This window comes from Acipenser ruthenus, chromosome 40, assembly GCF_902713425.1.
Source record: "Acipenser ruthenus chromosome 40, fAciRut3.2 maternal haplotype, whole genome shotgun sequence".
NCBI lineage: Eukaryota > Metazoa > Chordata > Actinopteri > Acipenseriformes > Acipenseridae > Acipenser > Acipenser ruthenus.
Window position 1 is genome coordinate 8348357 of NC_081228.1, and position 9781 is coordinate 8358137.

The following is a 9781-nucleotide window of genomic DNA, read 5'->3' on the forward strand; positions in this document are numbered from 1 at the left end:
TTAAAGGGGGATATCAAGTTGTTTTTTTCTTTTGTGTGTTGCATTTTTCCCATATGCTACAACTGTTTAAGAAAGGTGTATGTATTTTATTTATTTTTTTGACATCCTGACCTCTTTTTTACACTATTAAATTGTAGCCCACTTTGCTGTCTTTCCAAAGATGGCTTCACTTTTACCTTTCAGAAGAACTTCAGAAAATTCCCATCATCCTCCTACTCATCTTACTTAAACAGTACACCTCACTTAAACAGTAGCATGGAAAACATGTAACACACACACACGACTTGATTTCCCTTTAAAGCAGTGCAATAAATACATTTGAAAATGATTCCATCAATACTGTATTGCTTTTGGGCTGCAACTTCAAGGTAGCACAAAACAATTACATCCCAAAAGTAGACAAATCTAAATCTAAAACAAAATGGCCAAAATGGTTTAATAGATCAATTAAAAAAAATATTCAGCGAAAAAAGGCACTTTACAGAGCATTTAAAAGGGACCAAAAACAAAGCACACAGAAAGAGTACTTGGAACTGCAAACACAAGTCAAAAAGGAAGTTAGAAAGGCCAAGAGAGAGATAGAAATCAATATTGCTAAGGGGGCTAAAACCAATTCCAAAATGTTTTTCCAATATTATAACAGCAAGAGAACATTCAAAGAGGAGGTTAAATGTCTAAGAGACACAAATGGCAAAATCATAGATGAAGAAAAAAAAATAGCAAATATATTAAATGATTACTTTTCACAGGTTTTTACAAAGGAGGACACGGACAACATGCCCCACATGTCGACCTGTTCCTATCCAGTTTTAAATAACTTTAACATAACCGAGGCAGAAGTGTTAAAGGGACTAGGAGCTCTTAAAATAAACAAATCCCCTGGGCCGGATGAGATCCTCCCAATAGTACTCAAAGAAATGAAAGAAGTTATTTACAAACCGCTAACCAAGATCATGCAACAGTCTCTTGACACAGGGGTTGTACCAACAGACTGGAAAATAGCAAATGTAATACCAATCCACAAAAAGGGAGACAAAACCGAACCAGGTAACTACAGACCAATAAGCCTGACTTCTATTATATGTAAACTTATGGAAACTATAATAAGATCCAAAATGGAAAATTACTTATATGGTAACAATATCCTGGGAGACAGCCAGCATGGTTTTAGGAAAGGGAGATCATGTCTAACTAACCTGCTTGACTTTTTTGAGGATGCAACATTGAAAATGGATAACTGCAAAGCATATGACATGGTTTATTTAGATTTCCAGAAAGCTTTTGACAAAGTCCCGCATAAAAGATTAATTCTCAAACTGAACGCAGTAGGGATTCAAGGAAATGCATGCACATGGATTAGGGAGTGGTTAACAGGTAGAAAACAGAAAGTACTGATTAGAGGAGAAACCTCGAAATGGAGCGAGGTAACCAGTGGTGTACCACAGAGATCAGTATTAGGTCCTCTGCTATTCCTAATCTACATTAATGATTTAGACTCTGATATAGTAAGCAAACTCGTTAAATTTGCAGACGACACAAAAATAGGAGGAGTGGCAGACACTGTTGAAGCAGCAAAGGTCATTCAAAATGATCTAGACAGCATTCAAAATTGGGCAGACACATGGCAAATGAAATTTAATAGAGAAAAGTGTAAAGTATTGCATGCGGGCAGTAAAAATGTGCATTATAAATATCATATGGGAGATAGTGAAATTGAAGAAGGGAACTATGAAAAAGACCTAGGAGTTTATGTTGACTCAGAAATGTCTTCATCTAGACAATGTGGGGAAGCTATAAAAAAGGCTAACAAGATGCTTGGATATATTGTGAGAAGTGTTGAATTTAAATCAAGGGAAGTAATGTTAAAACTCTACAATGCATTAGTAAGACCTCACCTAGAATATTGTGTTCAGTTCTGGTCACCTCGTTACAAAAAGGATATTGCTGCTCTAGAAAGAGTGCAAAGAAGAGCAACCAGAATTATCCCGGGTTTAAAAGGCATGTCGTATGCAGACAGGCTAAAAGAATTGAATCTATTCAGTCTTGAACAAAGAAGACTACGCGGCGATCTGATTCAAACATTCAAAATCCTAAAAGGTATAGACAATGTCAACCCGGGGGACTTCTTTGACTTGAAAAAAGACAAAAGGACCAGGGGTCATAAATGGAGATTAGATAAAGGGGCATTCAGAACAGAAAATAGGAGGCACTTTTTTTACACAGAGAATTGTGAGGGTCTGGAACCAACTCCCCAGTAATGTTGTTGAAGCTGACACCCTGGGATCCTTCAAGAAGCTGCTTGATGAGATTCTGGGATCAATAAGCTACTAACAACCAAACGAGCAAGATGGGCTGAATGGCCTCCTCTCGTTTGTAAACTTTCTTATGTTCTTATGTTCTTAATTTAATTAGTATACTCCAACAATCATCTTTTGTGAGGAACTAACATTATCAAGTCATCTTTATTTGTGGAATAGTTTTCAAAGTACTGGCAACAAACATTAGATATTCGTTAAGAGTGCAACCATTTCCTCTTCTAAGTGACGCTAGTTTTGAAGAATGTGGTGTATCATGAGTAGACTATGAGCAAATGACAGAGGTCAAACAGAAACATATCAGACTGCTACTCTTTTAGAAGAGAAAACAGAATGCACCCTTAGAAATGATACAACTAAAATAACAAGTTTGGTAAATTGTAAGTATGATTATTTGTTCAATTAAGGGCTTTCTTGAAACACTGGTGAATACTAAAACCATAAATAAATTGAACTTGAACAGTAAATGTACCCAACAGTTTTGTTTACTTACCTCAGCAACACATGGAATACTTTGTCCTGGTTTAATGCCTGAGTGACTAAAATGGGCATGTTTGAAAATCCTAAGTATAAGGATTTATATCCTGAACATCATAACTCATAGAAGTTGCTTTTCATTATTATGTATTTTAACAGTAACTATAAGACTGTCCTTAACAAGAGTGCAAAGAAACTGCAACAAATTCATACCTAGCCCTTACCATCTCTGTTTCCTTGTTCCTTAACATCATTATTCCAGGTTTCTTTCGCACACCTGAATGGTGATTAAAAACATAACAGATTATAACAACTCCACATATAACAATAATTTAAAAAGTATGCAATTCCAGAAAGACTTACCCCTCATGGTCATCCACTGGTGGATTCCCTGTAGACAGTTCATGAACAACCATGATGTTGCTGCTGTTAAAATCCCAAATATCTGAGAAACATAGTAAAATAATGCAAAATCAAGAGTCTTGTCTTAAAATGTGAATTTTTTTTTAAAGCTTACAAATATAAAAACTACCTAGATTACCTTCAGTGTCCTCCACGGAATCCTTTTCTGGTGCTTCACTTCCTTTGGTGAAATCCACTACTTGCAACAAGTCAGGAAGGCATGGGACAAAGGCATGGGACAAAGTGATTTGGTCTCCAATTTTTTTCAAGTGTGTCTTTGCCATCTTTCTGGTAAATACTAGTTTACTCTTTCTGTCTAGTTCATGCAGTGTCTTCTGCATGCAATCTTGAAGAGACTGTCTTTGAGACTGTTGAATTTCAACTCATTTTTCTATGAGAACTGCTCTCTTCCTGGGACTGGCCTTAAAAATCAGTGAGGATACAATATCGGCAGACTTAGATGGATTTTGTGGCATCTGTTTTTTTACTCTATATACTGCTTTCCTTTGTGCACTAGAGTTTACAAAGTTTGGAGAGACAGGAGTAGAGGATGGTGTTGTGCAAGTATTTTTAGGTACTGCAATACATTTCTTATTTTTTCTTTTTTGCATTTTTGCACTTTATCTTTTTCTCTCTCATGTCTTTTTTTTTTTTTTAGATGACGTTAGCCCGTTGTTCATGCTTTTTCAGCTTCCAGTATTCACTTTGGCTGGTCTTTCTTCAGTTGATCTTGTACAAGGTTGTTTTTTCTGTGGTTCATCAGCAATGCCTTCTGTTTTTCTTTTTTTTTTCTTTCTCTGTATTGCTGCATACACTGTCTTGATTTCTCCCTATTTTCCTGCACTTTCTCCTCTGACATTAGAAGCCTACATTCACGTAACCTTTTAGCTTCACTCACTTTGTGCTCCATCCATTTTTCTGGGTCTTGTTTAATTTTACTTCTATAGCCGCTCATTGTAGCTGCCTTAGCATTTAATGTCCCACTCTCAGAACAAGAGCGAGACACATTGTTTCTTGTGTACCCTCTTAACTTGATTGTCAGTCTCCTCATGTTTCAAGTGAACCTCATTATCCCATTAAATTGTGTGCACGGTTACATAGTTATTCTCAGAAGTGATTACAAGACTTTAGAACCACACTTTATATGTTAGGAAATGGTGTGAAAAACAATATGTTTGTCCCAGTTACAAATATACCCCTCCATAAAGTAATATAAAGCAAAATAAATATTATGAAGCTTAATAATAATGATTATAGGCTGCATTTATTCTTAAATTCCTATTGTAAAATATATCTACGTTCATAACTTTGGACAGACATATGGTGTCTGTCTGTTACATCCGTGCCTTAAGCAAATCTGTCAAAGTGATCATGGAGGCCATCACAGCTTAAGCATTGGAATTATAACTGTCTAAAAATAATATTAACATATTCTCTTAAAATATCTCAAATATTACTCAACTCTTTTTAGGCATATTATGAGTCAAAATGAACAGTTACATACGAGTTTATGACCTGTATGTAACATTTATAACGTATGTAATTTCTTAGACAGACAACATACCTTCCTGCTGCTTTATGCCATGTGAAGACTAAGGCTCTTGTTACACGAATCACTGCGCATGTTGTCTGTGACGTCACCGCGAGGGATTTGACCTGTCACACGACACAACTAACAGTTAACTCGCATTCGATACAAATTGCCTTTAATCCAAGCAATATCCAATCATATTCAAGAACTACGTCACATGGTTCTGGTTTTCAGGTCATAGACTTACAAATACCAAGCATCAGTACAACTATTTAGTATTACTGTCATCTTTAAATAATTGAACAACTAATAATTATAACAATAAAGTAGTAACGTTTACAGAATAAAAGCAAATAAACCAAATATGTAAAACTCAATTTAACGTACAGTACTACACGTAGATAACAATGAACGGTAATTCTTAATTTCTTTAAATGCTGTAAAATACCTGCTGTTATATGCTGTTCCCGTGCCATTAACGCCTAGAATCGCACTGAGTTCAGAGAGCCTCTCGTTTTCCTCTTCTAAAATATTGTTCATCCCTCGGATCCCAGAGGAATTTGTGCTCTAAACAGTTCAATTAGAATAATTAAATCCACCTTCATTACAGAAAGCAGTATATATATATATATATATATATATATATATATATATATATATATATATATATATATATGTCAAAATAAAAACGTCCTTTTATGGTTATATTATCACAGTGCTGCGGAGTAACAGTTTAAAAAAAGGTAACAAAATAACATAATATGGACATCGGTTTAGCAGAGTTACAAGAGCTACGTTTTTATTCCCCTATTATTATTATTATTATTATTATTATTATTATTATTATTGCTGTCTTTTATACAAAGGTATTTTAAATATTAAGAAGGGTAGATCTGAACAAAGGTGCAGTTCGGGCGTAGTTAACGATAGTTGGACAAAGATTTTAAGTAGTTTTAAAAACTTGTTAAAAGTAACTCTCCCAGCATTGGTTGTTATCAAAATAGTCCACTACCAAAATAACGATGTGTTGACCAACCTTCATAAAACTCGTATTTCTTTCTCCTGAGTCCAGGTAATTGCGGCTTTCGTTTCAATTTCAACTGTTGTTTTCACTGTAGCAGACAGAATCAGGTGACACACACCAGTGCTCTGACTGGACATTGCCTGGAACCTGCTGCTTGGAGTAGGATTGCTGTCCACTCAAGCAATCGCGCTGCCACGCAGTTGCCACAACGTTGACAATACGTTGTCAGGGCTGTTACACGGGGCAATCCTCACGGGATTTGGTCGCAGGCGATAAAAGTTGCTGGTAAATTGACTCGTGTAACAAGGGCTTAAGTCCCTCTTTTATGATGCCACATGTTCTCCTGTATATATCCCATGATACATGTGGCTTTTTGAAGATTCCAACTTTATTTGTTCAATAAATGCACAAGATTGACATTCGGTAGATTTGTTACTATTTTTGGACAGATATTGCTATTGAAAAGTTTGACCAGTAATAACGTATAAATGCAGGGATACACAATACAACTTAGCATTGCATAATTTGAGTTTAAAGACAGACGTTCATATGATACCCATACCAAATTCATTAATGTCTGTAAACATTGTTAAATTGCCCGGTAACGTATGGAACATGTTTGACAGACATGGTTTCATATACGAAACTAAATTTTAAGAACAACATTTTTACCTAAAGTTAAAAAAAAAAAAACAACAACAACAAACACCCAGACAAAGACCCACAGCTATCCACTTCATTGCATGTCCATCATTACTCACCTGGAGAAAAAATATCTTATACAATGCTAAACTGAAAATCACTCCACCAGAATGTCCCATTTACCACTACAAAAAAGTCTGGACAGTCTTACCATTTATATGAATAACTTTTTTATTATTATTATATTACATGTACACAGACGCAGTTCCACTGAACACTACTGTGTAAACTGGGACATACAAACCTGCAAAACCGAAATGGTTTTTTTTTTCTAAAAGTAATATAAAAAGACTATATATAAAATATGTTTCATATTAGGCACATAAGTTGTTACCCTACCTGTCACTTCAGTTTGCTGCACGCACCTGAGTGCAGCGTGTCCTTGTAGCGTGAGAAACAGAAACTGCATCCCATGAGATAGAGCGGGTCTGTGCAGCCACGTGACCAAACGCGTCATTGATGCGCTGCAGCCCCTTCCTTATCAACGGAAAGATGGAAACGAAGCTTCCCGTGTTTAAAATCTCAGTAACCTATTGTGTACTATTAACGTATTAAATACCAATTCATCCCCTTTATTTTGATGCAGTTCATGTGCCGATCTGACATAACAAAAGGAAAATAGAATACGTTGCATGAGTACGGCGAGTGCGCATCTTTACGTTGTAGGTGTTTAACGATTATATTTGTGTGAAATTGATCGGTTTTTTTTCAGCATGGCATAAAAAATAAAAATGTGATTATTACATGTACTACTTAATATGCTTCATAAGGTGTAGTTGAGTTCAATTTTAGGGACACATTGTGAGTCAGTGTAAAGTAATATTTAGTGAGCGTTCAAGACCCTAGCCAGCTAAGGCACCCGAGGCACGGGCCTCAGTAAAAAATCATAGTAATTTATCCAGGCTCTTTTACACGTTGCTTTGCCGCAAAATAAAATGCATTTTAATCCGTCGTTTTGTGAGTACATGAATCCCTGAGTCCCGCTGATATCTACAGCCACTGCTTTTCAACATCTTTACTATTTACTTATGACACGTGATTGATGTGTGTAGCAGGCTACGTCTTTCAATTTAATGTCGTTATTTATTTATTTTTCTCTATTTTTTCTGACGATGTACCTGCCTTTAAATATGTTTTATGCCAACTCTGTTTTTATTAAAAAAATAAAAACGCCCGGATGAACTTCTGAGCTTTTATTATTATTATTATTTGTTTATTTAGCAGACACCTTTATCCAAGGCGACTTACAGAGACTAGGGTGTGTGAACTATGCATCAGCTGCAGAGTCACTTACAACTACGTCTCACCCGAAAGACGGAGCACAAGGAGGTTAAGTGACTTGCTCAGGGTCACACACTGAGTCAGTGGCTGAGGTAGGATTTGAACCCGGGACCACCTGGTTACAGGTCATTTTCTTTAACATTTTCTCCCCAATTTGAAATGCCAAATTATTTTTAGGCTCAGCTCACCGCTACCACCCCTGCGCTGACTCGGGAGGGGCGAAGATGAACACACGCTGTCTTCCGAAGCGTGTGCCGTCAGCCGCTCGCTTCTTTACACTCTGCACTCACCGTGCAGCCGCCTCAGAGCTACAGCGTCAGAGGACAACGCAGCTCTGGGCAGCCTACAGGCAAGCCCGCAGGCGCCCGGCCAGACTACAGGGGTCGCTGGTGCGCGGTGAGCCGAGGACACCCTGGCCGACAGCTTCTCATACAGCCAGGTACAACTTCTCATACAGACACAGCTTCATACAGCCAGGCACAGCTTCTCATACAGGCACAGCTTCTCATACAGACACAGCTTCTCATACAGGCACAGCTTCTCATACAGACACAGCTTCTCATACAGACACAGCTTCTCATACAGGCACAGCTTCTCATACAGCCAGGCACAGCTTCTCATACAGACACAGCTTCTCATACAGCCAGGCACAGCTTCTCATACAGACACAGCTTCTCATACAGCCAGGCACAGCTTCTCATACAGACACAGCTTCTCATACAGACACAGCTTCTCATACAGGCACAGCTTCTCATACAGACACAGCTTCTCATACAGCCAGACACAGCTTCTCATACAGGCACAGCTTCTCATACAGCCAGACAGAGATTCTCATACAAGCACAGCTTCTCATACAGACACAGCTTCTCATACAGACACAGCTTCTCATACAGACACAGCTTCTCGTACAGGCACAGCTTCTCATACAGGCACAGCTTCTCATACAGACACAGCTTCTCATACAGGCACAGCTTTTCATACAAGCACTGCTTCTCATACAGCCAGACAGAGCTTCTCATACAGACACAGCTTCTCATACAGGCACAGCTTTTCATACAAGCACAGCTTCTCATACAGCCAGACAGAGCTTCTCATACAGACACAGCTTCTCATACAGACACAGCTTCTCATACAGACACAGCTTCTCATACAGCCAGACACAGCTTCTCATACAGACACAGCTTCTCATACAGACACAGCTTCTCACACAGGCACAGCTTCTCATACAGGCACAGCTTCTCATACAACCAGGCACAGCTTCTCATACAGACACAGCTTCTCATACAGGCACAGCTTCTCATACAGCCAGGCACAGCTTCTCATACAGACACAGCTTCTCATACAGGCACAGCTTTTCATACAAGCACTGCTTCTCATACAGCCAGACAGAGCTTCTCATACAGACACAGCTTCTCATACAGCCAGGCACAGCATCTCATACAGACACAGCTTCTCATACAGACACAGCTTCTCATACAGCCAGACAGAGATTCTCATACAAGCACAGCTTCTCATACAGACACAGCTTCTCATACAGACACAGCTTCTCATACAGGCACAGCTTCTCATACAGCCAGGCACAGCTTCTCATACAGGCACAGCTTCTCATACAGCCAGGCACAGCTTCTCATACAGGCACAGCTTCTCATACAGGCACAGCTTCTCATACAGACACAGCTTCTCATACAGGCACAGCTTCTCATACAGCCAGACACAGCTTCTCATACAGACACAGCTTCTCATACAGGCACAGCTTCTCATACAGACACAGCTTCTCATACAGACACAGCTTCTCATACAGCCAGGCACAGCTTCTCATACAGCCAGGCACAGCTTCTCATACAGGCACAGCTTCTCATACAGACACAGCTTCTCATACAGGCACAGCTTCTCATACAGACACAGCTTCTCATACAGCCAGGCACAGCTTCTCATACAGGCACAGCTTCTCATACAGACACAGCTTCTCATACAGCCAGGCACAGCTTCTCATACAGGCACAGCTTCTCATACAGACACAGCTTCTCATACAGACACAGCTTCTCATAC

The 9781-nt window shown here is 38.7% G+C and overlaps 1 protein-coding gene across 1 annotated transcript in view; it reads right to left on the bottom strand.

Moving 5' to 3' along the window:
• Nucleotides 1-4741, bottom strand: part of LOC131708099 (uncharacterized) — a 174376-nt gene extending 169635 nt beyond the window's left edge. The window contains exons 1-3 of the mRNA XM_059010213.1: nt 3334-4741; nt 3156-3237; nt 3017-3069 (exon numbers count right to left, since the gene is read on the bottom strand). The gene's annotated coding sequence lies outside the window, so the exon portion shown is untranslated. The remainder of the gene's footprint in view (nt 1-3016; nt 3070-3155; nt 3238-3333) is intronic.
• Between the last annotated feature and the right edge of the window lie 5040 nt (nt 4742-9781).